General features: G+C 44.5%; 1 protein-coding gene across 4 annotated transcripts in view; it reads right to left on the bottom strand.

The window, feature by feature from the left end:
* The window catches only part of AMER1 (APC membrane recruitment protein 1), a 28,606-nt gene extending 7,073 nt beyond the window's left edge, over nt 1–21,533 (bottom strand). The window contains exons 1-3 of one of the 4 annotated variants that reach the window (XM_073599465.1): nt 21,387–21,533; nt 7,158–7,326; nt 6,620–6,772 (exon numbers count right to left, since the gene is read on the bottom strand). The gene's annotated coding sequence lies outside the window, so the exon portion shown is untranslated. Of the gene's footprint in view, nt 1–6,427; nt 6,540–6,619; nt 6,773–7,157; nt 7,327–21,386 lie in introns of all 4 variants that reach the window. The other 3 variants (XM_073599466.1, XM_073599464.1, XM_073599468.1) reach the window with 3 other exon arrangements.
* Between the last annotated feature and the right edge of the window lie 6,304 nt (nt 21,534–27,837).

Raw genomic sequence — 27,837 nt, 5'->3', positions numbered from 1 at the left:
CTACAGACCCTTGCATCCTTCATCCAGTGCTGCACTGACATTTCTGGATTCTGAGTCATGGGGAAAGCAAAAAAGAATTGTTAACGCATCTGCGGGAAAAGGTAGTTGAACTGTAGAAAACAGGAGAGGGAAATAAAAAAGATATCCAAAAGGAATTGAGAATGCCCATCAGCAGTGTTCAAACTCTAATCAAGAAGTGGAAAATGAGGGGTTCTGTTGAAAACAAACCACGGTCAGGTAGACCAACTAAAATTTCAGCCAGAACTGCCAGGAAAATTTTTCGGGATGCAAAGTAAAAACCCACAGATAACTTCAGGTGAAATACAGGACTCTGAAAACATCTGATGTGGCTGTTTCAAGATGCACAATAAGGAGGTACCTGAAGAAAGATGGGCTGCATGGTTGAGTCGCCAGAAGAAAGCCATTACTACACAAATGCCACAAAGCATCCTGCCTACAATATGCCAAAAAGCACAGAGACAGGCCTCAAACCTTCTGGCACAAAGTCATTTGGAGTGATGAGACCAAAAATTTTGATTTTTGGGCACAACCATAAACACTACATTTGAAGAGGAGTCAACAAGGCCTATGATGAAAGGTACACCATTCCTACTGTGAAACATGGGAGGTGAATTGCTGATGTTTTGGGGATGTGCGAGCTACAAAAAGGCACAGGAAAAATTTGGTCAAAAATTGATGGCAAGATGAAGGAAGTAGGTTGTTATCAAAATAATACTGGAGGAACATTTGCATTCATCAGCCAGGAAGCTGCGCATGGGATGTACTTGGACATAACAGGACAATGATCCAAAACACAAGGCCAAGTCGACCTGTTATTGGCTACAGCAGAATATAGTGAAGGTTCTGGAGTAGCCATCTCAGTCTCCTGACCTCAATATCACTGAGCCACTCTGGGGAGATCTCAAACAAGCAGTTCATGCAAGACAGCCCAAGAATTTACAGGAACTGGAGGCTTTTTGCCAAAAGGAATGGGCAGCTTTACCGTCTGAGGAGATAAAGAGCCTCATCCACAAATGACTTCAAAGCTGTCATTGATGTTAAAGGGGGCAATACAATATTAGAACTGTGGGGACGGAAAGTATTCAGACCCCCTTAAATTTCTCACTCGTTATATTGCAGCTATTTGCTAAAATCATTTAAGTTCATTTTTTTCCTCATTAATGTACACACAGCACCCCATATTGACAGAAAAACACAGAATTGTTGACATTTTTGCAGATTAAAAAAGAAAAACTGAAATATCACATGGTCCCAAGTATTCAGACCCTTTGCTCAGTATTAAGTAGAAGCACCCTTTTGATCTAATACAGCCATGAGTGTTTTTGGGAAAGATGCAACAAGTTTTTCACACCTGGATTTGGGGATCCTCTGCCATTCTTCCTTGCAGATCCTCTCCAGTTCTGTCAGGTTGGATGGTAAACGTTGGTGGACAGCCATTTTTAGGTCTCTCCAGAGATGCTCAATTGGGTTTAAGTCAGGGCTCTGGCTGGGCCATTCAAGAACAGTCACGGAGTTGTTGTGAAGCCACTCCTTCGTTATTTTAGCTGTGTGCTTAGGGTCATTGTCTTGTTGGAAGGTAAACCTTCGGCCCAGTCTGAGGTCCTGAGCACTCTGGAGAAGGTTTTCGTCCAGGATATCCCTGTACTTGGCCGCATTCATCTTTCCCTCAATTGCAACCAGTCGTCCTGTCCCTGTAGCTGAAAAACACCCCTACAGCAGGATGCTGCCACCACCATGCTTCACTGTTGAGACTGTATTGGACAGGTGATGAGGAGTGCCTGGTTTCTCCATACATACCGCTTGGAATTAGAGGCACAAAAGTTCTATCTTGGTCTCATCAGACCAGAGAATCTTATTTCTCACCATCTTGGAGTCCTTCAGGTGTTTTTTTAGAGGCTTCTGTCAGGCCACTCTGCCATAAAGCCCCGACTGGTGGAGGGCTGCAGTGATGGTTGACTTTCTACAACTTTCTCCCATCTGCATCGCTGGAGCTCAGTCACAGTGATCTTTGCGTGGTTCTTTACCTCTCTCACCAAGGCTCTTTTCCCCCCCGATAGCTCAGTTTGGCCGGACGGCCAGCTCTAGGAAGGGTTCTGGTCATCCCAAACGTCTTCCATTTAAGAATTATGGAGGCCACTGTGCTCTTAAGTGCAGCAGAAATTTTTTTGTAACCTTGGCCATATATGTGCCTTGCCACAATCTGAGCTCTTCAGGCAGTTCTTTTGACCTCACGATTCTCATTTGCTCTGACATGCACTGTGAGCTGTAAGGTTTTATATAGGTGTGTGGCTTTCCTAATCAAGTCCAATCAGTATAACCAAACACAGCTGGACTCAAATGAAGGTGTAGAACCATCTCAAGGATATCAGAAGAAATGGACAGCACCTGAGTTAAATATATGATGTCACAGCAAAGGGTCTGAATACTTAGGTCCATGTGATATTTCATTTTTCTTTTTTAATAAATCTGCAAAAATGTCAACAATTCTGTCAATATGGGGTGCTGTGTGTACAGTAATTTTCCATCCCGTGTGTTTGTAATATTATATATACACACACACACGTGTGTGTGTGTGTGTGTGTGTGTGTGTGTGTGTGTGTGTGTGTGTGTGTGTGTGTGTGTGTGTGTGTGTGTGTAGAGACAGAATATCAATCAAAAGGAGACCCCGCCCCCTTTTGATGTCACAGTCCCTGGGCATGCTGGGACTGTGACGTTTTAGGGGGCGTGGTCACTGGGTGATGTTGACCACGCCCCTTAAAACGTCACAGTCCCAGCATGCCCAGGGACTGTGACATCAAAAGGGGGCGGGGTCTCCGCCTATATAAGTCACAACGCAGCCCTCGGAGAGCAGTCCAGCCGGAGAGAGCGTCGTGTCAACATCTGGAGAAGAGAAGACAAGAAGTCCGGACCTCTGCTGGCAAGAGAGCTACCTGAAGACAGCAGAGGAGCCGGCCGAAGAACTGGAGAGAAGAGAGCGGAGAAGAACCAACCGGACGCCGGGAGAAGATGAAGCGGAGGGACCCCCCGAAGCCGGAGGAAGATCCCCCCCCGGAGCTGTTTAATAAAATATTTTAAAAACCTGTGTAGTGTGTTTTATTACTTACACTTTTTCCCTAGGTGAATGGGTAGGGGTACCATGTACCCCATACTCATTCACATAGGGTGGGGGGCCGGGATCTGTGGGCCCCCTTATTAAAGGGGGCTCCCAGATTCCGATAAGCCCCCGCCCGCAGACCCCGACAACCAACGGCCTGGGTTGTCGGGAAGAGGCCCTTGTCCTCATCAACATGGGGACAAGGTGCTTTGGGGTGGGGGGGGGCCCGCAGGGCGGCCCCCCTCCCCCAAAGCACCCACCCCCCCATGTTGAGGGCATGTGGCCTGGTACGGTTCAGGAGGGGGGGGGGGGGGGCGCTCGCTCGTCCCCACCCCCTTTCCTGACCGGCCAGGCTGCGTGCTCGGATCGGGGTCTGGTATGGATTTTAGGGGGGACCCCACGCCGTTTTTTCGGCGTAGGGGGTTCCCTTTATAATCCATACCAGACCTAAGGGCCTGGTATGCCCCGCGCTCGCCGCAATAGGAAAATTTGTTTTTCCTATTGCAGCAAGCGCGAGATGCAATACCCTGCCCTCGTGTCGTATCTGGTCCGTCGGACCAGCATACACACGAGCGGGCTTTCCGTCGGACCAGCACACACACGAGCGGGCTTTCCGCCCGAAACTGAGTCCGGCGGAAAGATTTAAAACTTTCTTCAAATCTAGGTCCGGCGGGCTTTTGGGAAAAAGTCCGCCGGCGCCCACACACGGGCGGATTGTCCGGCACACTCTGGTCCGCCGGACCAAGTATGCCGGAAAGTCCGACCGTGTGTACGCGGCATAAGTCACCAGCAATAGAGCTATATATGTAGGTGTCTCACTACCCTTGCGAGTCCTCAAAAGTGATTCCGCCAGTGACAAGAATGCTAAACAGTCGTAAGTGTGACATTAGCGGATATCTTTTAGGTGCAAACTTTATCCATATGCACAGATCAACAATATTATGGTAATAGCAGTAAAACATCTTATTGGAGACTATATGGGAAATATTGTGGTCGAAACTCTCCTGCCATAGTAACCACTCTCCTTTAGCCAGCTGATTGGAAAAGTATTGATGAGATCATCTTTGGGCTTCAGAATATACTGGCAGCACCATGCAAGGCTACTAAAACCACAGATGCAGGTTTAGGATTTTTTTTTTTTTCCTTTTTATTAGCGGCATTTCAAAATACTTATTATCATAAACAGGCAGTACATATCTGCATAAAAAGGGTGTTTTTGCTAATATTTGCCCATTGTTCTTTACACTTACATGCAAAGAAATATATGGAGTAACAAAAATACAACTTTACATATTTATCAAATACAATATGCAGTCTAAAACTACAGGAAATTACATTCAACCACCGTAGGAGAAAAAAAAAAAAAAAAAAAAAAAAAAAAAAAAACACACAACACCATACACACACACACACACGCTCTGTTTCCCAATAGCATTACATAGTGTTAACCACAACACTGATAGAGGTTTATTCCTACTGCTTTCCAAATGCGAATACACAAAGCTCTAGCATTTCATTCATTTATAGGCTCAGGGAACTTGCATATTGATCTTGGCTTTGCCTGTACAAGTGCATCTCATAAAAATTAGAATGTAATCAAAACTTTAATTTCAGGAATTCAAAAAGTGAAACTCATTTTATATAGATGCATTACACACAGAGTGATATATTTTAAACATTTTTCTTTTTAATTTTGATGGCTATGGTTTACAGCTAGTGAAAACCCAAAATTCAGTAGCTCAAAAAATTTGATTACTACACAACACCAATAAAAAAAAAAAAAAAAAAAAAAGAAGATTTTTAATACAGAAGTGTTGGCTTACTGAAAACTATGTACATGTACAGTATAGTATGCATGCATTATTTGGTCGGGGCTCCTTTTGCATAAATTACTGCATCAATGCGGCGTGGTATGGAGACGATCAGCTTGTGGCACTGCTGAGATGTTATGGAAGCCCAGGTTGCTTTGATAGTGGCCTTCAACTCGTCTGCATTGTTGGGTCTGGTGTCTCATCTTGCTCTTGACAATACCCAGATTCTCTATTGGGTTTAGGTCAGGCGAGTTTGCTGGCCAATCAAGCACAGTGATATCATGATCATTAAACCAGGTATTGGTACTTTTGGCAGTGTGGGCAGGTGCCAAGTCCTGCTGGAAAATTAAATCAATGACTCAACAACACAGACGAGCTGAAGGAGACTATCAAAGCAACCTGGGCTTCCATACCACCTCAGCATTGCCACAGGCTGATGGCCTCCATGCTACGCTGCACTGATGCAGTAATTCATTCGAAAAGGAGCCCCGACCAAGTATTGAGTGCATACTATACTGTACATGGACATACTTTTCAGTAAGCCAACACTTCTGTATTAAAATTTATTTATTGGCCTCAAGTAACAAATATAATTTTTCTGAGATACAGAATTTGGGGTTTTCACTAGCTGTAAGCCATAATCATCAAAATTAAAAGAAATGCTTGAAATATATCACTATGTGTAACGCATCTTCGCTTTTTGAATTGAACTACTGAAATAAATTAACTGTTTGATGATATTCTAATTTTGTGAGGTGCACCTGTATGTGTATTTTAAAATGTAGTCAATTCAAATACTACAACGACAACATAGAAAAAAGAAAACACAAAAACGGAGTGTGACCAAAATATTAGTGCAGTTTCCCTACTGAGTAAGGATTCGCAACAAGGAAAGTATTCCGTGTCCCTAGTGTTACAGCTCATGTGATTTAATTTGAGTTGCAACTACACTACCAATATAGACACAAGTTACACACTTCCTCCCATATATGCATAGAGGTGGTGTGCAACTTTCTGCACCAGCCAAGACACAGCAGGGAAAAAAGGGTGGAGTTGACAAAGCTCCACCCAATGCAGTGGAGTGGCCGAGCCATGCTGTGTCAATGTACGCACCGAGCCCGGCTTGGGGGCTTGCCCACACACGTGCACCCATAGCAAGCGGCTTGCTATGGGGGCACACAAAGGAGAAGAGGAGACAACAGCATTGGCGAGGGACCCCAGAAAAAGGAGGTAAGGGGCAGCTCTGTGTAATACCATTGCACAGAGCAGGCAAGAAGAAACTCCTTAAGGCGTCGTACACAGGATGCGATTGTTGGAAGGGGATTGTGTGTTGTCCTAAAATCTGACCGTTAGTATGCTCCTTTTGACAATTGTTGTCCAACAAATGTTGGATGGCAAGCTAATAAATTCAGTCTTTTGTCAGATTTTTGTATGGTCAGTACAGAAATTCGTCACACAAATGTCGAAAGTACAAACACGCATGCTCGGAATCAATGCTCACCAAACACGAAATTAGCAGAAGGGGCCCAAAGGGTGGCGCTTCAAGAGCTGAAATTCCTCGTAGTACATCACTACGTTCGTTTTTGTTGCACGACAAGATTCTGGCACACGCCCTTAAGACAAAAATCAGACGCTCTGTTGGCCAACAATCGTATCGTGTGTACGAGGCTTTAGCTTACTTGGTGTTACTTACCACGTCTTAGAGAAGACAACTGAAGGGCACAAAGTGACAATGGGAGACATAATAATCCAGATGGTGCTCACTTTTATTGAAAGACTGCACACACATTGTAACCAAAATGAATGTCACCACAAGATTGCCATTTGCTCTGGACATGTATCGGACCTATGATTGGAAACAATGAAACATTAATAAATACAATGGTGCTACAGAAAGCTCTCAAAAAACACATGCAGCTTATTCACACTTGCAGTTGGCCATTTTTTTTCCCAATTGACTGGTGCAGGCAAAATGCCTTGACAAGGGAAACCACTTATTCCCAGCATGGCCAGTACACACAAATATGGAGAGAAGTAAAACGATGTCACAATTATGGCATGTTGACCTGCATATCAAATTGTATGTGCAAATATGTTTTATAGCACACTAAATGCATTAAAGTACGTGTGAAGTTCAGTAACCACAAAACATTTTTGAGTGGGGAAATATAAACATTTCATAAATCCATCTTTGTATATTAACCACTTCAGCCCCAGAAGAATTTACCTACCCCCTTCCTGACCAGAGCACTTTTTGCGATTCGGCATGGAGTTGCTTTAACTGACAATTGCGCGGTCGTGTGATGTTGTACCCAAACAAAATTGACGTCCTTTTTTCCCTACAAAAAGGAGCTTTCTTATGGTGGTATTTGATCGCCTCTGTGGTTTTTATTTTTTGCGCTATAAACAAACAAAAAGAGTGACAATTTTGAAAAAAACGCATTATTTTTTACTATAATAAATATCCCTTAATAATATGTAAAATAACTATTTTTTTCCTCAGTTTAGACTGATATGTATTCTTCTACATATTTTTGGTAAAAAAAAAAGTAATGGCGGTGATCTGCAATTTTTTATCGTGACTGCGACATAATGGCGGACACATTGGACAATTTTGACACATTTCTTGGAACCATTGGCATTAATACAGCGATCAGTGCAATTAAAAATGCATTGATTGCTGTAAAAAATGTCATTGGCAGTGAAGGGGTTAACACTAGGGGGCGGTGAAGGGGTTAACTGTGTTCTCCGGGAGGTGATTCTAACTGAAGGGGGAGGGACTAACTACATGAAGTGACAGATCATGGCTCCTAGCTAATAAGAACACAGGATCTGTCACTCCTGTCAGAACAGGACAGGGAAGTGTGCGTTTACACACGCTCGTCCCTGTTCTGTGTCTCCTGGTCACAATCGCTCGTGGCCGGCAGTCATTGAGGCCATCAGCCACGAGCATCGGCACCCCCGCTGTGCAGCAGGCGTACGCCTGCTATCTGGACCCCGCATGATTTCGCGCAGGGGAGCCAACCTGCCGCAGTAAAACTGTGGCGACTGGTCCAGAAGTGGTTAAAAAACAAAAACTGTTTTCTTGCTGATCACATGTCCCCTGGTTCTCTGCTGCCTAAAGGAAAATAGAGAGGTGGGGCTGGAGAAACAGCACAAGTCTGATCATTGGAGGACAGGCAGAAGGCTGTTCTCCCAGCACAGCACAGCCAGAAAACTGACCCCCCCAGGGCTGGATGTGCTCTCATGCCTAGTGTGGTCAGTTTGGAATAGGAAACAGGGGGACTGGCAGGAACACCAAGGATTTCACACAAAGGGAGCAATACAAAGAGAACAGGATATTTTTTTAATGCAAATACATGGTACAGACACACATCAAGAATATGAAATGTTTGGGTAACATACAGTTTTCCTTCAATATATTTAGCAGTTGAGCTTAGTCCCACAGCTGTGGGATGCAGAAACTGTGCTCACCTTCATTATGGTTTCAAAGTTCTCCCTGCAAGGAGACCACAAAGTACACTAATGCAACTCTACTGCCAGCCACAGACAGAATGCTGCATATCTGTCTGTCAGCAAGAGGCAAAATTTAATACTGCAAGTACAGAAACACACCTGTTCATCTGCCATAAATCTAGTGTGCTATTAGCAGCCCCTTTGGGCTGACTACAAGGTTAGTTTGCAGAGTTGTTGGCCCTGCCTGTCAGACTAGAGAACCCCACCCTTCTGTTCTATTCCTGCATGCATACATGGAGTTCTTTCCCAGCAAAACAATGTTGTACCCAAAGAGCTTCTGCATGTTGGAAAAGGATTATTGGGAGATGTCACTCTGGGGGTCCGCCTATGTCTCAGCAACTGTCCCTGCAATAATTTTACCAGGCTGGTATGAAGGGAGCAATAAAAGCTATTTCTCACGACAGGAACAAGGTAGAAGGGAAAAAAAAAAAAAAAAAAAAAATCCCCCGTCACACACACACACACACACACACACACACACACACACACACACACACACACACACTATATTAACCTTAAAAAACAAAAAATATAATAATATTGCAGCTTACCTAGCAATCCATCCCTGTCTTAAGGTGTCTCTACTTTGGATGGGGAAGAAACAGACACCTTTGGATAGCAGCATTGCTATTCTGAGGAGAGGGCAGTGTAAAGGCCCCTACACACGATATGAAAATCGGATGGAAAAATTTGTATGAAGAGCTGTCTGCAGAGCTGTGCATATGTATAGAAGGTAGGGCCCAAAAATGACTCAAGCCCATGGGCCCCCACCACCCTAAGTCCTGCCCTGGGTGTGTGTGATTGTAAAAAAAAAAAAAAAACTACTGACAGTCCACGCCTCATCGGTACTGCAAATTAGTGCCACATGACAAAAAAAATAAAAAAAAATAAAAAAGTATCAGTATCGGCGAGTACTTGGGGGGGGGGGGGGGGGGGGGAGAAGCATAGGTACTTGGTCATAAAGTAGTATCGGTGCAACCCTAGTTATTTCACATGTCATGTGAATCGGATGCGGTTTAAAACGCATCCAAGTCACATATATGTGAACCAAGTCTTAGTCTAGAAAACAATTCCAGTATCTACACGCTCTCCATCCAAGCACTCTACTGAAGCAACAAATCACTAACGTAATCAAACTCATACTTAACATTGGATACATGCCGAGTGCACAGACTGAGGAATATAGCAAGTAAAAAATAGTGAATTAGAAAATACTGCCACTTTGAAGAACCTACCCCTCTCGCTTTACTTAGCTTTCAATCATGGCTTATACCAACTTTAGGGTCAACTAAAAAGGAAGCGGTCAGGATAAATATATACGATTGGTTATTAGAGACTTGATTTTGGAGGTACATGCTCAGTCATTGACCCACAACAAAAGTGTGCAAATATCAGTTGTCAGGACAATTGAGAATTATGCCCATTGTTCTGGATCACTGACTCATATGCAGACGGAACTGCCAGGATCAGTATATACAAAGAAAAAAAAAGTAAAAGAATGCTTTTTATAAACCATGTCCTGTGGTAGCACAGTGTTAGAAGATGTAAAAGGTGACCCAAATTAACTTAGGAAGGCTTATTCAGATGAAAATAAGGCAGCAAAGCGAAGCAGAAGACTATTTTTAAAATGGTATTAGGGGGCAGTGTGGGAAATTAGAAAGGGGGCACATGTCCCGATTACTTTCTATGAAGGCAGACAATAGCAATAGACAAAGCCAGCAGCTGTAGCGAGACCTAAGAATTTCTGTAGCCATAACAAAGTTAATCTGTTGATGGGACGTGTTAAGACAAAAACTCATCAGTAAATGTCAGAAGATGCAGACATGTAAGCATTATGTATGAACACGATCTGAAGAGGATCTGGAAATGTAGTGTAACATGGAAATGTAGTATACTGCTTTGTAATCAAAACATTGCATAAAAATATAAAGCAGATCACCCACAAGGCCCCTTTCACACTTGTGCGACTTTTCCTGCGACTTTGGACAGAGTCACATGACAAGTCATACCCCACGATTCCCAATGATAACCATTCATATCTGTGCGACTTCAAAAGTAGTCCCTGTACTGCTCTGATGCGAGTTGAGGTCCATAGACCTCAAGTTTACACGGGCATTCCCCAAAATCGTGCGACTTTCAAGTTGCGGCAGTGTAAAAAGGGCCTAAGAAAAAAAAAAAAAAAGAAAAAAGAAAAAAGTCGAGACCCCCCCCCCCCCCCCTTCTTATTTTTTTCTAATACCCCCTCTAGAATTAGACTGTAAAGGATGGTCTTCCATAATGCAGAGAGCTGCACAGATGTTATGAACCCAGGCCAACATGTTGACGCTCCCCCAAGGGGTGTATCAATGACAGCCTAGGCTGAGACAGGCAGGTGGTTAATGACACTGGTCTTCAGTCAGTAACGCTAGGTATCTGGAGTAAGGAGTCTTCAGAGTACAGATCCTTGATGGAGTGAGTACTGTAGCAAGGTTTTTTTTTTTCCCCTTCTTAATAGGTTTTGCCCAGGGTGCATAAAAAAAAAAAAAAAAAAAAAAAAAAAAAAAAAAAAAAACACACGTCTTTTTTTTTTTATTTAAATTGGATTTTTAATCAAATGTATTCTAATAAAATGCTTTTGGATTAAAAATCTATCTAAAGATAGTTTTCTATTTAAGATACATTAAGGATTTAGTTTATTCAGCATGAAACGGAGCTTAGTTATGTAGCATCAGGCTGTATATTCTGCAATATTTACATTTTTGGTAAACTTATCCAATGAATCCAAGCTCTGCAAGCTGAGATAACATGCACTGCATTGATTCATTCACACAATTTCACAGTAACCATGAGATAAAACAAAGTTCAGGAATATTCCTTTATTCCATTGTTTTGCAAATCTATGTACACCACAAACTGTATGATTGAATCAGTTCTGATATCGCTGCTTTACTGACCTCACAGCTTCTTATTCTAAATAGGAAACCTTCATTTTGTTTGCAAATATTAAAGAACTACCAGAAAGAATAAGTCCTTACATTTAAAGAGCACCTGTCATTTCAGATCCATCATGGCAGCCCCTGTTGGCAGGCATCCACTCACCTGCTGCCGCCACGTCCCTCACCTTGTTGCGTCACTGCTGCATCACCAGCCATCCCATTAAAGTGAATGGGACTGTCGGTGAGTCAACAGCGGGTCAGAGGAGGAGCCGCTGCGGGTCAGCAATGACAGTTGCCCTTTTAAAATTAGGATTTAAAAATCGAGTGGATTTAAAATAGAGTTGATTTAAATCAAATCCACCCTGGTTTTGCCTAAGGATCACTTAAATTTCACCTTCCCAGAGAGTGAGGAAAGACAGCCCTGTGTTGGCTTTAGTCATGTTACAATCAGAGCTTTCACACAATCGACCATCCTTCTGCTCAAATATGACAATGCTGGGCCAATCATCAAGCACCAATCTTGTCACTGTCAAGAGGAGTAACATGCCTGGAAGTGCTGGGCATTTTCTTTCATCCCAGCAACTGAGCTACAAAAAGGCAATGGGGGGAGTGTCCAGAGACAGAAAGTCAGCGCGGAAGATATTCTAGAGGGTAGTATTGGGGGCATTAGTGGTAGGTTAACCAAAGCACAAAAACACAAGGTAAGTATAGTAGCAAGTCCTAGTTGCAATCTCGAAACACCCAATACGAGGACAATATGCGACGGTCTAAACTATGTGGCATGTTCACCAATGCCAGGAGCCTGGCGGACAAGATGGGTGAACTAGAGATACTGTTGTACGGGGAGGATTTGGATTTTGTGGGAATTTCAGAGACCTGGTTCAACAGCTCTCACGATTGGCTGGCAAACATTCAAGGGTATACCCTATACCGCAAGGATAGAGAGGGTAAAAAAGGGATAGGGGTATGCCTATATATCAAGAATAATGTACAAGTGAATGTGAGAGATGACATCACTGAGGGAGCTAGGGAGGAGGTGGAATCCTTATGGGTAGAGCTCCAAAGGGATGAAGCTAAGGGGAAAATAATACTGGGAGTATGCTATAGGCCCCCTAACCTGAGGGAGGAAGTGGAGACAGATCTCCTATCACAAATTGGATTAGCAGCAAGGATGGGAAGTGTTATCATAAAGGGGGATTTTAATTATCCAGACATAGACTGGGCGGAAGGAATCGCGCATTCATTTAAGGCTCGCCAGTTCCTTAATGTCTTGCAGGACAATTTTATGGGTCAGATGGTAGACGCACCAACTAGAAATAAAACATTACTGGATCTACTGATTACCAACAATACAGACCTGATCACGGATGTGGAAATACGGGGCAATTTAGGTAACAGCGATCACAGGTCAATTTGTTTCAGTATAAATCACACAAATAGGAAACATAAAGGGAATACAAAGACACTGAATTTCAAAAGAGCCAACTTCCCTAAACTACAAACCTTGCTAAAAAGGCATAAATTGGGATAAAATATTAGGAACAAAGAATACGGAGGAGAGATGGGTTTGCTTTAAGAGCATATTAAATAAGGGCATTAGCCAATGTATCCCATTGGGTAATAAATTTAAAAGAGCGAACAAAAATCCTGGATGGCTTAACTCCAATGTAAAAATGCATATAAAAGCAAAGGAGAAGGCCTTCAAAAAATACAAGGTTGAGGGATCATCCTCAGCATTCAGACTTTATAAAGAATGCAACAAGAAATGTAAGGGTGCAATTAGGACGGCTAAGATAGAACATGAAAGACGCATAGCAGAGGAGAGCAAAAAAATCTAAAGAAATTCTTTAAGTATGTAAACCGTAAAAAAGGGAGGACAGACCATATTGGCCCCATAAAGAATGAGGAAGGACATCTGGTTACAAAGGATGGGGAGATGGCGAAGGTATTGAATTTATTCTTCTCCTCAGTCTTCACGAGTGAATCGGGGGGCTTCAGTAACCAAAACTGCAGTGTTTATCCTCATGACACAACACAGGAAGCACCTCCATGGTTAACAGAGGACAGAATTAAAATTATACTTGAGAAACTTAACATTAATAAATCACCGGGACCAGATGGCTTGCATCCGAGGGTACTTAGGGAACTCAATCAAGTGATTGCCAGACCATTGTTCCTAATTTTTACAGATAGTCTACTGACTGGAATGGTACCAGCTGATTGGAAAAAAGCCAATGTAGCACCAATATTTAAAAAGGGCCCAAAATACATCCCTGGGAATTACAGACCAGTTAGCCTAACATCAATAGTATGTAAACTCTTGGAGGGGATGATAAGGGACTATATACAAGATTTTAGTAATAAGAACGGTATCATTAGCAGTAATCAGCATGGATTCATGAAGATTCGTTCTTGCCAAACCAATCTATTAACCGTCTATCAGGAGGTGAGTTGCCATCTAGACAAAGGAAGGCCCGTAGACGTGGTGTATCTGGATTTTGCAAAAGCATTTGACACAGTTCCCCATAAATGTTTACTGTACAAAATAAGGTCCATTGGCATGGACCATAGGGTGAGTACATGGATTGAAAACTGGCTACAAGGGTGAGTTCAGAGGGTGGTGATAAATGGGGAGTACTCAGAATGGTCAGGGGTGGGTATTGGGGTTCCCCAGGGTTCTGTGCTGGGACCAATACTATTTAATTTGTTCATAAACGACCTGGAGGATGGGATAAACAGTTCAATCTCTGTATTTGCAGACGATACTAAGCTAAGCAGGGCAATAACTTCTCCACAGGATGTGGAAATCTTGCAAAAAGACCTGAACAAATTAATGGGGTGGGCGACTACATGGCAAATGAGGTTCAATGTAGAAAAATGTAAAATAATGCATTTGGGTGGCAAAAATATGAATGCAATCTATACACTGGGGGGAGAAACTCTGGGGGAATCTAGGATGGAAAAGGACCTGGGGGTCCTAGTAGATGATAGGCTCAGCAATGGCATGCAATGCCAAGCTGCTGCTAACAAAGCAAACAGAATATTGGCATGCATTAAAAGGGGGATCAACTCCAGAGATAAAACGATAATTCTCCCACTCTACAAGACTCTGGTCCAGCCGCACCTGGAGTGTGCTGTCCAGTTCTGGGCACCAGTCCTCAGGAAGGATGTACTGGAAATGGAGCGAGTACAAAGAAGGGCAACAAAGCTAATAAAAGGGTCTGGAGGATATTAGTTATGAGGAAAGGTTGCGAGCACTGAACTTATTCTCTCTGGAGAAGAGACGCTTGAGAGGGGATATGATTTCAATTTACAAATACTGTACTGGTGACTCCACAATAGGGATAAAACTTTTTTGCAGAAGAGAGTTTAATAAGACTCGTGGCCACTCATTACAATTAGAAGAAAAGAGGTTTAACCTTAAACTACGTAGAGGGTTCTTTATTGTAAGAGCGGCAAGGATGTGGAATTCCCTTCCACAGACGGTGGTCTCAGCGGGGAGCATTGATAGCTTCAAGAAACTATTAGATAATCACCTGAATGACCGCAACATACAGGGATATACAATGTAATACTGACACATAATCACACACATAGGTTGGACTTGATGGACTTGTGTCTTTTTTCAACCTAACCTACTATGTAACTATGTAATGATCAGGAGCCAGGTTATTCCATTTTAGAATGGAGGGCTGCCATTGCAGGCCTATGGCTAAAAAAGCTGAATGCCCGGCTGTGTCCGACTTCAGAATGTTTTATTTACATCCAAAACAAAACTGCTGGAAACAAGTGTCTGAACTTCTTAGCTAGTTGATCTAGACAAGTCCCTTGCTGTGTGCCGACTTCCCCTGCAAACAGGAGTTAAATGTTTGCTTTGTCTAATGCTGGCCATACACCATATGTAAAATCGTCCGAAATTCGGTCATTTTGCCAGTTCGTTCGTTTTTTGGCCGGTTAATCGGCACAAAATAGATAATCGTCGATTGGGACGTTTGAGCCTAAAAAAAGCTTCGAAATTTTATGCTGAACGAACGATAAATTGAAAGGTTAATGTGTTTCCCATCCGAACTGTCTGCACTAGGTATATGTAAAAAAAAAAAAAACGAACACAAAATTGATTCATTTATGTCCATTGAACAATTTATCGGTCATTACATAATGGCACTATCGTTTGCTCCCACGGCCGAATGTCCGTTTTTCAAGAATGGACTCGGGCGATTTTTTATATAGTGTATGGCCAGCATAAGAGTAGAGAAATAAGCAGCTATACTTACCTTATTCCTAATTTCTCCATGGTGTAACCCCCCCCCCGAAGCCTCTCCCCTCTCCCAGGCTTTTGTCATCACGTACAATGCAGGGCCAGCAGTCTGCGAGGGCGATATTGCGGCAGACATTCTGCAGGAACCAGTGGCACTAATACAGTGATCAGTGCGAAAAATATGCCCTGTCACTGTACTAATGACACTGGAGGGGGAAGGGGTTAAACAGCTTGGGTAATCAAAGGGTTAACTGTGTGCCTAACCAGTGTTTGTGTATTGTGTAAGGTGCTTTTTCTAGGGGAAGAGAGATTTTGTTCCCCGTTTTGCAGGAACACAAAATCCATCCCTTCCCCCATCAGAACAGAGATCTGACTTGTTTACATAGACAGATCCCCGCTCTGTGTATTTTGACATCCAGTGCCCGGCACATACAGATTGGCTTCTGCTGTGATTAATCACAGCAGAAGCATCGCTCAGAAGGGGGCTTATCCTCCGAAATGCATCAGCCTTCCAATCATTTGGTCCCAGGATGGGTTTCACCACATTCAGCTGAACTCTACCAGTTACATGCTTGCTGTTTCTATCGGCTTGTGAGTATCCAATTGTCTATGGTAGGGATGCACCAATACCACCAATTACCAATACCTATTTCCGGCATTTTAGAAGATCAAGATTAGGAGGAGCAGGGAGGGGGACCTCCATCTATCAGTGCACTGTGTAATATTACCATCTGGATGAGACCAAGTGATGAAGAAACACAGCACTGCCAAAACTCAGCACTGTTGGCCCCACAACTTTTGAGGACCATGCTATCATCCTTCGTCCTCCTCCTCCTCCTCCAATCCCGATAACAACTAAGCCAGAAGGTATCAGTTTTAAGTATCGGTGCATTTTCACGAGTACCGATACTTGTGTAAATGCCTAGTATTGGTACCGATACCAATATCGGTACAACCCTAGTCTATGGCAATGCACAAGGCGTTTGTGCCCCCTGTGTGTTTTTTGCATTTTATGGGCTTGGGAAGCTGCCTTTAGAACCACTTACAGAATACGCTGCGGATCGAGGGACAATATAAAAGGCGTAAGTCACTCATGCAGAAGGGAGCTCTCATATTGATTAATTAGGATTACACAGCAAACATAACCACAGTGTTCAGGTCTGCCAGGATCCAACAAACTGCACAACGATGGCTTCTAACTCCATCTCAGCAATATGTACAATACAACATACAAGTGTCACCTTAAAGCGGAGGTCTGCCAACATTTTTTTTTTTTTTAAGTCAGCAGCTACAAATACTGCAGCTGCTGACTTTTAAAGTAAGGACACTTACCTGTCCAGGGCGGCCGCGATGTCAGCACCCGAGGCCGAACTGTCCCTCGGGTGCTGCTGCCGCCATCTTTGGTAAGGGAATCAGGAAGTGAAGCATTGCGGCTTCAACTCCTGGTTCCCTACTGCGCATGTGTGAGTTGCGCTGCGCAATATGAATGGTCCCTGCTGTCTTTAGGACCTGTGTGTCTCCGAGCAGATAGTGGGGGGGACGGGAAGTGGCGTAGACCCCCTGCGGGAGTCTCTGCCTGGAAGTGGGTGCAAATACCTGTATTATACAGGTATCTGCACCCCCCTGAAAGGTGCCAAATGTGGCACCGGGGGGGGTTCCGAAAAGCAGAAGTTCCATTTTTGTGTGGAACTCCGCTTTAATGGGACTGGAGGGTCACCATAGCACGCAGAAGGCACCATTTCTACACAGCAGAATGTTACAATGAACATATTCCATCAGAGTTCATATAAACGTGTTCTGCGATGTCAGATCTCTTATATGTTTGTGGATAGGAACAACCTATATTACACACAAATTTTCTTACACTTACCTAATGGTACAAATGTAGCATGCGATCTGCTTCCAGTGCAGTTCCAAAACTGGTACATACATTACTTTTGCTGCGGTGCGATTTGTACTCATTCAAAATGAATGGGCTCAAATCAAACAGCACTAAATTGCTAGTGAAATGAACTGGAATGTGGTGCGGTTCCTAGTGTGGACCAAGGCTCAAAGTGGTATTAAACCCAAAATGTAATATATTGCAGCTTATCAATCATTAGATGAGGTGGCTGTATTCGTTTTTTTAGGGGTCCCCCTGGTGATCTTGCCAGTAACACACCTCCTGTATTAGTGAGATACCACTCTGGATGAATAAGGACAGGAGGCACAGCATAAAACAGCATTGTCAGTCTGGAGGGAGGGGAGTCTTAAGAGCACTAGCAGATTTAGATACACTAACAAATTCAGCTCACTTTATAATCAGTTAGTTTTTTTTCCCCCTTTGGGATAAAGGTTTTACATAAATAAAAGCCAATTATTATAACCACCCCTGTCAGTGGCAAATTGTTTGTCTCGTCCCTGTAACTAATACAGTCTGCTAAAGAGCTTGTATATTTGAAAAAAAGACTTACTGGCCAGATCACCAGATGAAGAGAAGAAGACACGCTTACAACAGAAAACCAATGCGGCCATAATTTCTAAAAATTGGTAAGCTGCAATACAATAAAAAGGTTTGCCTTAGGGTTTATTACTGCTTTAAAGTACATCTAAAGCAAGGGTAGACAACCTGGGGCCATCCAGCTGTTGTGGAACTACATTTCCCATGAGGCATTGCAAGGATTGCAGTTACAATTACTCCCAGAGGCATGATGGGACTTTTAGCTCTGCAACAGCTGGGGGGCTACAGGTACCCCTGATCTAAAGCATGCCAAGCCTTTTTCTATCATTTGCTTGTTATATTTAGAAGAAAAGCCTAAAACAATTCCTACAAGTGTATTTATTTTATATGGCGCCTCAATTTACGCAGCTATTTACACATATAAGGGGGGGGGGGGGGAACTGTGCTAATGTATCATTAAAAATATACTAAAAAGAATTTTCAGTAAGCAGCAGCTCGATGTGAGATATACACAGAAAACAAAAAAAAAAAAAAAAAAAAAAAAAAAAAAAAAAAGGGGAAGAAGAAGCTGCGCTAATAAAGTCCAATTAACAGATAGTTGATTGTAGGAATGAAAAACATCTCTCATATAGCAAAAATTGTGGGATAAAATTAATCAATTCTTCAATTAACACCACAGTGAGTTCATTCAATAAGTGTCCCACCACCTTAAGAAAAACTCGCTTACCAGATGGCAAGCAAAACCAGCATATGGCTATAGCCCAGCCAAGGCCTTTGCTTGCACCAAAGATCGTACAGATAGGCAATGGATAGATTGCACAGAAAATTTCAAACACTGGTGACACCGCTCAATTCCATTAAACCAGCAAATCACTCAGCAGTAACCTTTAAGAGGCATTTATCCCCAAACTAACTCAGGACCATGACTCCGCACCAAGGCTTTCCTTATGATCAGCATGAGCTGCATTCAGGGGGAGAAAAGAAAGTTATCTGAGAAACTTGTAGACTGCATGTAGAGGTGCTGTGGTATTGTGTCTCTCCATCGGGACGTCTCTCCATCGGGACCTTACCCTTTGGTCATTCGGCGGTGGGAGTCTTGGTAGTTGCTTATGCCGTCAGCCCCAGTTGCCATCTCCAGTGGGTCTGGACATTCTCAGCAGCCCTCCAGTCTACCGTCCTGGATAACCACACACACAATACCACAGCACCTCTACATGCAGTCTACAAGTTTCTCAGATAACTTTCTTTTCTCCCCCTGAATGCAGCTCATGCTGATCATAAGGAAAACCTTGGTGCGGAGTCATGGTCCTGAGTTAGTTTGGGGATAAATGCCTCTTAAAGGTTACTGCTGAGTGATTTGCTGGTTTAATGGTCCTGGATTGAGCGGTGTCACCAGTGTTTGAAATTATCTGTGCAATCTATCCATTGCCTATCTCTGCGATCTTCAGTGCAAGCAAAGGCCTTGGCTGGGCTATAGCCATATACTGGTTTTGCTTGCCATCTGGTGAGTTTTTCTTAAGGTGGTGGCACGCTTGTTCAATGAACTCACTATTTACACATATATTGCAATGGCGGACAGTGGCAATTTTTTTTTTAGGGGGGGGGGGCAGCAAACAGTGGCAACCCCCCCCCCCCCAATCGGGAAACGGAAGTCATACTAGAGCTAATGACAGCCGCACAGCTGGAGGTGTGTCTGTGAAAATCCAGGAAGTGAACAGGCAGCAGCTTCAGCTGCCCACAGTTAACCACTTGCCGCCTGCCATATAGAAAAATGACGTGAGCAAAGTGGTTGCGATATCCTGACCGGATGTTATATGACGTGGTCAGGATAACAAACCGCTGCGCACCCTCGGGGGGCGTGCATCGCGGCGTGTCACTCTGACACACCGCAACTCTGATCTAGGTAAAGAGTCTCTGACAGAGACTCTTTATCACGTGATCAGCCGTGTCCAATCACGATGTAAACAGGAAGAGCCTTTTATTGGATTTTCCTCACTCGCGTCTGATAGACGTGAGTAGAGGAGAGCCAATCGGCCCCTCCTCTGACAGGGGGGTCTGCGCTGATTGTTTATCAGCGCAGCCCCCCCTCGGATGTCCACCAGGTATGGTATCCCTGGTGCCCATGGGTGGCAATGAGTGCCCACTAGCAATACCTGCCAGTGCCTCCTAATCAGTGATGCCAAATCATCAGTATCCATCAGTGCAGCCTTTCAGTGGCCCTCAGTGTCGCCTTTCAGTGGCCCTCTGTCGCCTTTCAGTGGCCCTTTATTTACAACATTTTATAACAGAAACAAAAGAAAAAAAATGTTTTTTTTATTTGTTTAGCAACAAATAAAAAACTGCAGAGGTGATCAAATAGCACCAAAAGAAGGCTCTATTTGTGGGAAGAAAATGATAAAAATTATTCTGTACAGTGTTGTATGACCGCGCAATTGTCATTTAAACAGCGACAACGCTGAAAGCTGGAAATTGGCCTGGGCAGGAAAGGGGGGGGGGGGGGTGTTAAAATTGGTTAAAATGGATGCAGCCAGACTCAGTAGAGGGAGATTTCTGCTGCATATCTGGCAAGTACAGAATCACAATATTAATAAAATATGCAAAGTGGTTGGAGGGAAGCTTCAGAATGGCAAAGATGTTTTTATTACAAATTATGTGATCAGACTGCAGTTCCTCTTGAAAAGGGGGCCAGATGCATGGATAGACCGGGGGGTGCCCCTAATGAACGGGCCGCCCCTGATATATTGTACATTCACATCAGTCCCTGCTCTCAAGGAGCTTACAATCTAAGGACCCTAACTCACATACTAGGGACAATTTAGACATTATCAATTATCCTACCAGCATGTCTTTGGAGCATGGGAGGAAACCGGAGTACCCGGAGGAAACCCACCCAGGCACAGGGAGAACATGCAAACTCCAGGCTGGTAATGTCATGAATTGGATTAGACTATGCCAGCTGTTTGCCCATCTACTATGCAGTGCCAGGGCCTATCAGATTGTATGGTCAGCTTAGGCAGGGATGTGTTGAGAGTGGGAAGAGATCCCCTGACTTCCTGTTAAGTGTCCAGGACAGGAAGTGGAAGGAAATCTTCCCACACAAACCCTTGCAGGGGTTCTATACCCCCAGGATGGATATGAGGCACATAGAACAGTGACTTCAGCCTGTAGAGGAGGACAGGCGATGGGATCAGACACACTCCTCCCCTCCTACAGGTCCCTGCACTCCCTGTCTATACATGGGGCCATGTTGTAATCCGAAGCACAATAACCCCGCTGTGTGTGTATCTCTCCCCGGCTCAGGTATCACCTGCATAGCTCGTACATATCTAACCTGCAGCACTCCGCACTAGGCCCCGAGCCTCCGCCGTCTCCTGCTCTGGCCGCCCTGGACTCCAGCTTCCCTTCTCAGCAAACTGATGCTTCTGTACCAGCGCGGCCTCTACCTGACCACCTCCCCCCCCAGGAATCCGGTGACTGGCAGCCCTGCCGACCAATCAGCGCGCTCACCGACATTCGCTTACCCTCTGCGGATAAGCCAACGACCAACAAATCAGGGAATAGCAAACAGTCAGCTTATTGGCGCGTTGTGAAATTGACTGCAGAGGCAGCCAATCAGACAGTAAATATACAAATTGACTCTCCGCCTACTACATTGTCACCTCTGGGCTTTGTGTTGACACTCCAGTTTACTACGACAGTTATCAGGGCGGCTGTTATGGTACGCCAAATGTCCTGATTTTTAGAGACTGGGCGATGCTGTGTACCGAGGAGCACTCCTTTCTGTGTGTTGAGGTCCATATTGAGGAGGCACTGGGCTTTTTTAAAGCAAGTCTCCAGAAAGATTTTTCTTTTTTAGTTTTTGGGTAAAGTGAGAACTTAAATCTTTGTCAGTCTCCTCTTTTCTCAATACATTCCTCCCCTATCTAACAAACAGTAACAACATTTTACAGTTTAGTATCCAGTGCTGTATATTTTTCTGTACGTTGGATGAAAGTAGAAGTGAAGGCAAACTTTTTTGTTTTATAAGATGTTTCATTTTGGATAGAGCAAGAGGAGGTTATAACCCCTGTCAGTTTTTTCCCATTGGGGAGATTTCTACTCACTTCCTGTCCCAGAGCCAAAACAGGAAGTGAAAGGAAATCCCTGGTAGTCACTAGAACTAGTGTCCCCATTGGTAGATTTCCCCTCTATTTCTGTTCTGGTGGACACTCAAAATGTGGAATTTTCTTTCCCTTTCACCCTGTGATAACGGTCACCAGGACAAATAGAGAGGGCAAGTCTCTCCACAGAGGACGCTGACAGCACAAAGAACCTGACAGGTGTTCTGATCCCTTAATCTATCTAAAAGAAAACAAAAAGTTGCCTTTTGTTCCACACTGTCATTGCTATGTTTGTGAAGTGCTGCACAAACTGTTGGAGCTATATAAATCCTGTATAATATTAATAATGACATCTGTGTCTTGTATAAAGAATTTACAAAAAAAAAAAAAAAATCTCTTCTATGTTTTTTGTTCTGTCTGTGACCCCATTGGGGAGATTTTCCTTCACTTCCTGTGCTAACAAGAAATAGGAAGGCCGTCATCCCTGGAACAGGAAGTCACGGACAGCAATAACTACACTGTAAGAAGTTCTGATCCTTCCTCACTTTACTAGAAATGTCTGTGTCCTTGCTGCCTATCACTTCCCATCCTAGGAGGAAATGAGGGGAAATACACAGATGCTGATATAAGCTGGAGAGCATTGCTAACTCTTCCCCACTCTGACCAAAATAAAAGAAAATATTTTAGCTGGAGCCAGACATTAGAGCAGACACTCCCTCCCCCCTTACATTAACCACTTGCTTACTGGGCACTTAAACCCCCCTCCTGCCTAGGCCAATTTTCAGCTTTCAGCATTGTCACTCTTTGAATGACAATTGTGCGGTCATACAACACTGTACCCAAATTACAGTTTTATATATTTTTTTCACACAAATAGAGCTTTCTTTTGGTGGTATGTAATCACTACTGGGGTTTTTATTTTTTGCTAAACAAACAAAAAAAGACCGAAAATTCAGAAAAAAACAAAAATCAGTTTTCATAGTTTGTTATACAATTTTGCAAACAGGTCATTTTTCTCCTTTACTGAAGGGCACTGATGAGGCGGCACTGGTGGGCACTGATCAGGAAGCACTAATGAGGCTGCACTGATAGGTGACACGGATGGGCACTGATAGGTGGCACTGATGGGCACTGAAAGGTGACACTGATGGGCACTGAAAGGTGGCACTGATGGGCACTGAAAGGTGGCACTGATGGGCAGCACTGATAGGTTGCACTGATGATGAGGCACTGATTGGCAGCACTTATAGGTGGCACTGGTGGGCACTGGTAGGTGACACTGATAGGCAGCACTGATAGGTTGCACTGATGATGAGGCACTGATTGGCAGCACTGATGGGCACTGATAGGTGGCACTGGTGGGCACTGGTAGGTGACACTGATAGGCAGCACTGATAGGTTGCACTGATGATGAGGCACTGATTGGCAGCACTGATGGGCACTGATAGGTGGCACTGGTGGGCACTGGTAGGTGACACTGATAGGCAGCACTGATAGGTTGCACTGATGATGAGGCACTGATTGGCAGCACTGATGGGCACTGATAGGTGGCACTGGTGGGCACTGGTAGGTGAAACTGATAGGCAGCACTGATAGGTTGCACTAATGATGAGGCACTGATAGGTGGCACTGGTGGGTATTGATAGGTGGCACTGGTGGGCACTGCTTAGCAGTACTGATATTCACTGGTAGGTGGCACTGGTGGGCATTGATAGGTGGCACCGGTGGGCACTGCTTAGCAGTACTGATATTCACTGGTAGGTGGCACTGGTGGGCACTGTTTAGCAGCAGTGGGTGTCCGTGTGCAGGACCGATGTCCCGTTTATACAAGCCGATAATCATGCTTTTTTTCCCCCCTCGGCTTCTGTTCACATCACGTTAACAGCTGTCATTGGCTGACAGCTGATCACGTGGTAAAGAGCCAGGATCGGCCCCTTACTTTGATCTGTGATCAGCCCAGTCTCATGGACTCGCTGATCACAGAGCACGCTGTCCAGCCCTAGCGAGGAGAAAAAGATACAATGTATCTTTTTCTCCATTCAAAAGGAGAAAATAACACAGGCAGGCTGCACAATTACTGATCACTGTGATAGCTGATCTTTAGTACAAGCCCTGGAGCTGTCTGAGACAGCTCGGTCTCTGTGCTGGGTCCTTCAGGAAACCCATATAAGACTGTGAATCTGAGCATGCAACCAGTATGGGCAGGAAAGGAGGGGGGAGATGAGTATGCAATCTCCTATGCCTGAACCATACCAGGCCACATAGGGAACGGGAATGCCTTGCCAGGGCTTTTTACCCACAACCCTTGCCAAGTTGTCGTGGGGATCTACAGGCAGGGGAGCTCATTGGAATCGGTAATCCCACTTTAATAACGAGGGGGGCATCAGATACTGCCCCCCATACAAGTGAGTGAATATGGGGTACATAGTACCCCTACTCATTCCCAAAAAAAGTTGTAACCTTGAAATAAAGATACCAGAATGTTTATAGTACAGTTTAAAGCTTCTATGAATGGTGGAGGTGGGCGGAAAGGGTGGGTTCTCTTGGTACTCTTGATGAGTACATATGACAGGTTCCTCAGCTCTATTAACCCTCACTGCATTAGACAATTATGGCAGTGGGGGTAGGGGGAGATTGGAGGAGAAGGATTTCAACAAATGCAGGAGCCAGCAGCACAAGGGATACATTGGAATAATAGTAAGTAATGTCCCTTGTGCTGATTTTTTTCTATACTAAACTTAGGCTTTAACTCCATAGCCCCCTTCTCCATAGTTTTCATAAAAGAGCATAAAATGTAAGCAGCAATTTGTAATTAAAGTTATGCCATCTAAACGTATAACACACATAAAGTAGGTGTTATCCACCTTTCTTTGCAAAAGTGGGAAAACACTTTAAAGTGGAACTTCATGAAAATAATATAAAGTTGAGGAACTAGCAGGATTTCTAATGCAGAAAACACATACATAGAAACATAGAAAAGTGATGGCAGAAAAAAGACCAAGCGGTCCATCGAGTCTGCCCTTTTTGAATTTGTTTACGTGTTTTGTACTGTCTCTATTTGATGCATTGGTGTTGATTCACTAAAGCTCCTGCACTTGGAATCTGGTGCAACTGTGCATGGTAGCCAATCAGCTTCTAACTTCACCTTGTTTAATTAATCTTTGCCAGTAAAACCTAGAAGCTGATTGGTTTCTATGCAGAGTTGCACTCTCCAGTTTTATTAAATAAACCCCTTTGTCTCTTCTGCATTAAAAGTTACTTACCTGCCTATCTGCTCCTGTACACTGAGCTGCTCATGTGCAGCTCATTGTAGAAATGTGGCAATGCCAAAATGAACGAACTCCAATGCATGTGTGGAAGTGATGTAATTTTGGCCCAGCCAATGAAAGCAGACAGTAATCGGTACCCAAAAGTCGGCTGTCCAAAGAGGTCAGCAGGCGAGTGGGAGCTCCACTTGATCCTGCAGAATCCTAGACTTCCAGGAACATTGGATTCCTGGTTAGGGATGAGCTTCGAGTTGGAGTCGAACTCATGTTCGACTCGAACATTAGCTGTTCGCAAGTTCGCCGAACAGCGAACAATTTGGGGTGTTCGCGGCAAATTCGAATGCCGCAGAACACCCTTTAAAAGTCTATGGGAGAAATCAAAAGTGCTAATTTTAAAGGCTTATATGCAAGTTATTGTCATAAAAAGTGTTTGGGGACCCGGGTCCTGCCCCAGGGGACATGGATCAATGCAAAAAAAAGTTTTAAAAACGGCCGTTTTTTCAGGAGCAGTGATTTTAATAATGCTTAAAGTCAAACAATAAAAGTGTAATATCCCTTTAAATTTCGTACCTGGGGGGTGTCTATAGTATGCCTGTAAAGGGACGCATGTTTCCCGTGTTTAGAACAGTTCGACAGCAAAATGACATTTGGAAGGAAAAAACCCATTTAAAACTACCCGCGGCTATTGCATTGCCGACAATACACATAGAAGTTCATTGATAAAAACGGCATGGGAATTCCCCACAGGGAAACCCCGAACCAAAATAAAAAAAAAAAAAATGATGTGGGAGTCCCCCTAAATTCCATACCAGGCCCTTCAGGTCTGGTATGGATATTAAGGGGAACCCCGGCCAAAATTAAAAAAAAAAAATGACGTGGGGTTCCCCCTAAATTCCATACCAGACCCTTCAGGTCTGGTATGGATTTTAAGGGGAACCCCGCACCCCAAAAAAAAAAAAAAAAACGGCGTGGGGTCCCCCCAAAAATCCATACCAGACCCTTATCCGAGCACGCAACCTGGCAGGCCGCAGGAAAAGAGGGGGGGACGAGAGTGCGCCCCCCCCTCCTGAACCGTACCAGGCCACATGCCCTCAACATTGGGAGGGTGCTTTGGGGTAGCCCCCCAAAACACCTTGTCCCCATGTTGATGAGGACAAGGGCCTCATCCCCACAACCCTGGCCGGTGGTTGTGGGGGTCTGCGGGCGGGGGGCTTATCGGAATCTGGAAGCCCCCTTTAACAAGGGGACCCTCAGATCCCGGCCCCCCCCTGTGTGAAATGGTAAGGGGGTACTTACCCCTACCGTTTCACTAAAAAACTGTCAAAAATGTTAAAAATGACAAGAGACAGTTTTTGATAATTCCTTTATTTAAATGCTTCTTCTTTCTTCTATTTTCCTTCATCTTCTTCTGGTTCTTCTGGCTCTTCTGGTTCTTCCTCCGGCGTTCTCGTCCAGCATCTCCTCCGCGGCATCTTCTATCTTCTTCTCCTCGGGCCGCTCCGCACCCATGGCATGGGGGGAGGCTCCCGCTCTTCTCTTCATCTTCTTCTTCATCCTCTTCTCTTCTTCCTTCTTCTCTTCTTCATTTTCTTCTCCAGGCCGCTCCGCATCCATGCTGGCATGGAGGGAGGCTCCCGCTGTGTGACGGCGTCTCCTTGTCTGACGGTTCTTAAATAACGGGGGGCGGGCCACCCGGTGACCCCGCCCCCTCTGACGCACGGGACATGACGGGGCTTCCCTGTGGCATTCCCCGTGACGTCACAGGGAAGTCCCGTCAAGTCACCGTGCGTCAGAGGGGGGCGGGGTCACTGAGTGGCCCCGCCCCCCAATATTTAAGAACCGTCAGACGAGGAGACTCCGTCACACAGCGGGAGCCTCCCTCCATGCCAGCATGGGTGCGGAGCGGCCCGGAGAAGAAAATGAAGAAGAGAAGAAGAGAAGAAGGAAGAAGAGAAGAGGATGAAGAAGATGAAGAGAAGAGCGGGAGCCTCCCCCCATGCCATGGGTGCAGAGCGGCCCGAGGAGAAGAAGATAGAAGACGCCGCGGAGGAGATGCTGGACGAGAATGCCGGAGGAAGAACCAGAAGAGCCAGAAGAAGAAGAAGATGAAGGAAGATAGAAGAAAGAAGAAGCATTTAAATAAAGGAATTGTCAAAAACTGTCTCTTGTCATTTTTCACATTTTTGACAGTTTTTTAGTGAAATGGTAGGGGTAAGTACCCCCTTACCATTTCACACAGGGGGGGGGCCGGGATCTGGGCATCCCCTTGTTAAAGGGGCTTCCAGATTCCGATAAGCCCCCCGCCCGCAGACCCCCACAACCACCGGCCAGGGTTGTGGGGATGAGGCCCTTGTCCTCATCAACATGGGGACAAGGTGTTTTGGGGGGCTACCCCAAAGCACCCTCCCAATGTTGA

The sequence above is a fragment of the Aquarana catesbeiana genome, linkage group LG09, assembly GCF_042186555.1.
Source record: "Aquarana catesbeiana isolate 2022-GZ linkage group LG09, ASM4218655v1, whole genome shotgun sequence".
Lineage (NCBI taxonomy): Eukaryota > Metazoa > Chordata > Amphibia > Anura > Ranidae > Aquarana > Aquarana catesbeiana.
Note: the sequence above shows the minus strand (reverse complement) of the source record. Positions and strands in the feature narration are given on the sequence as shown.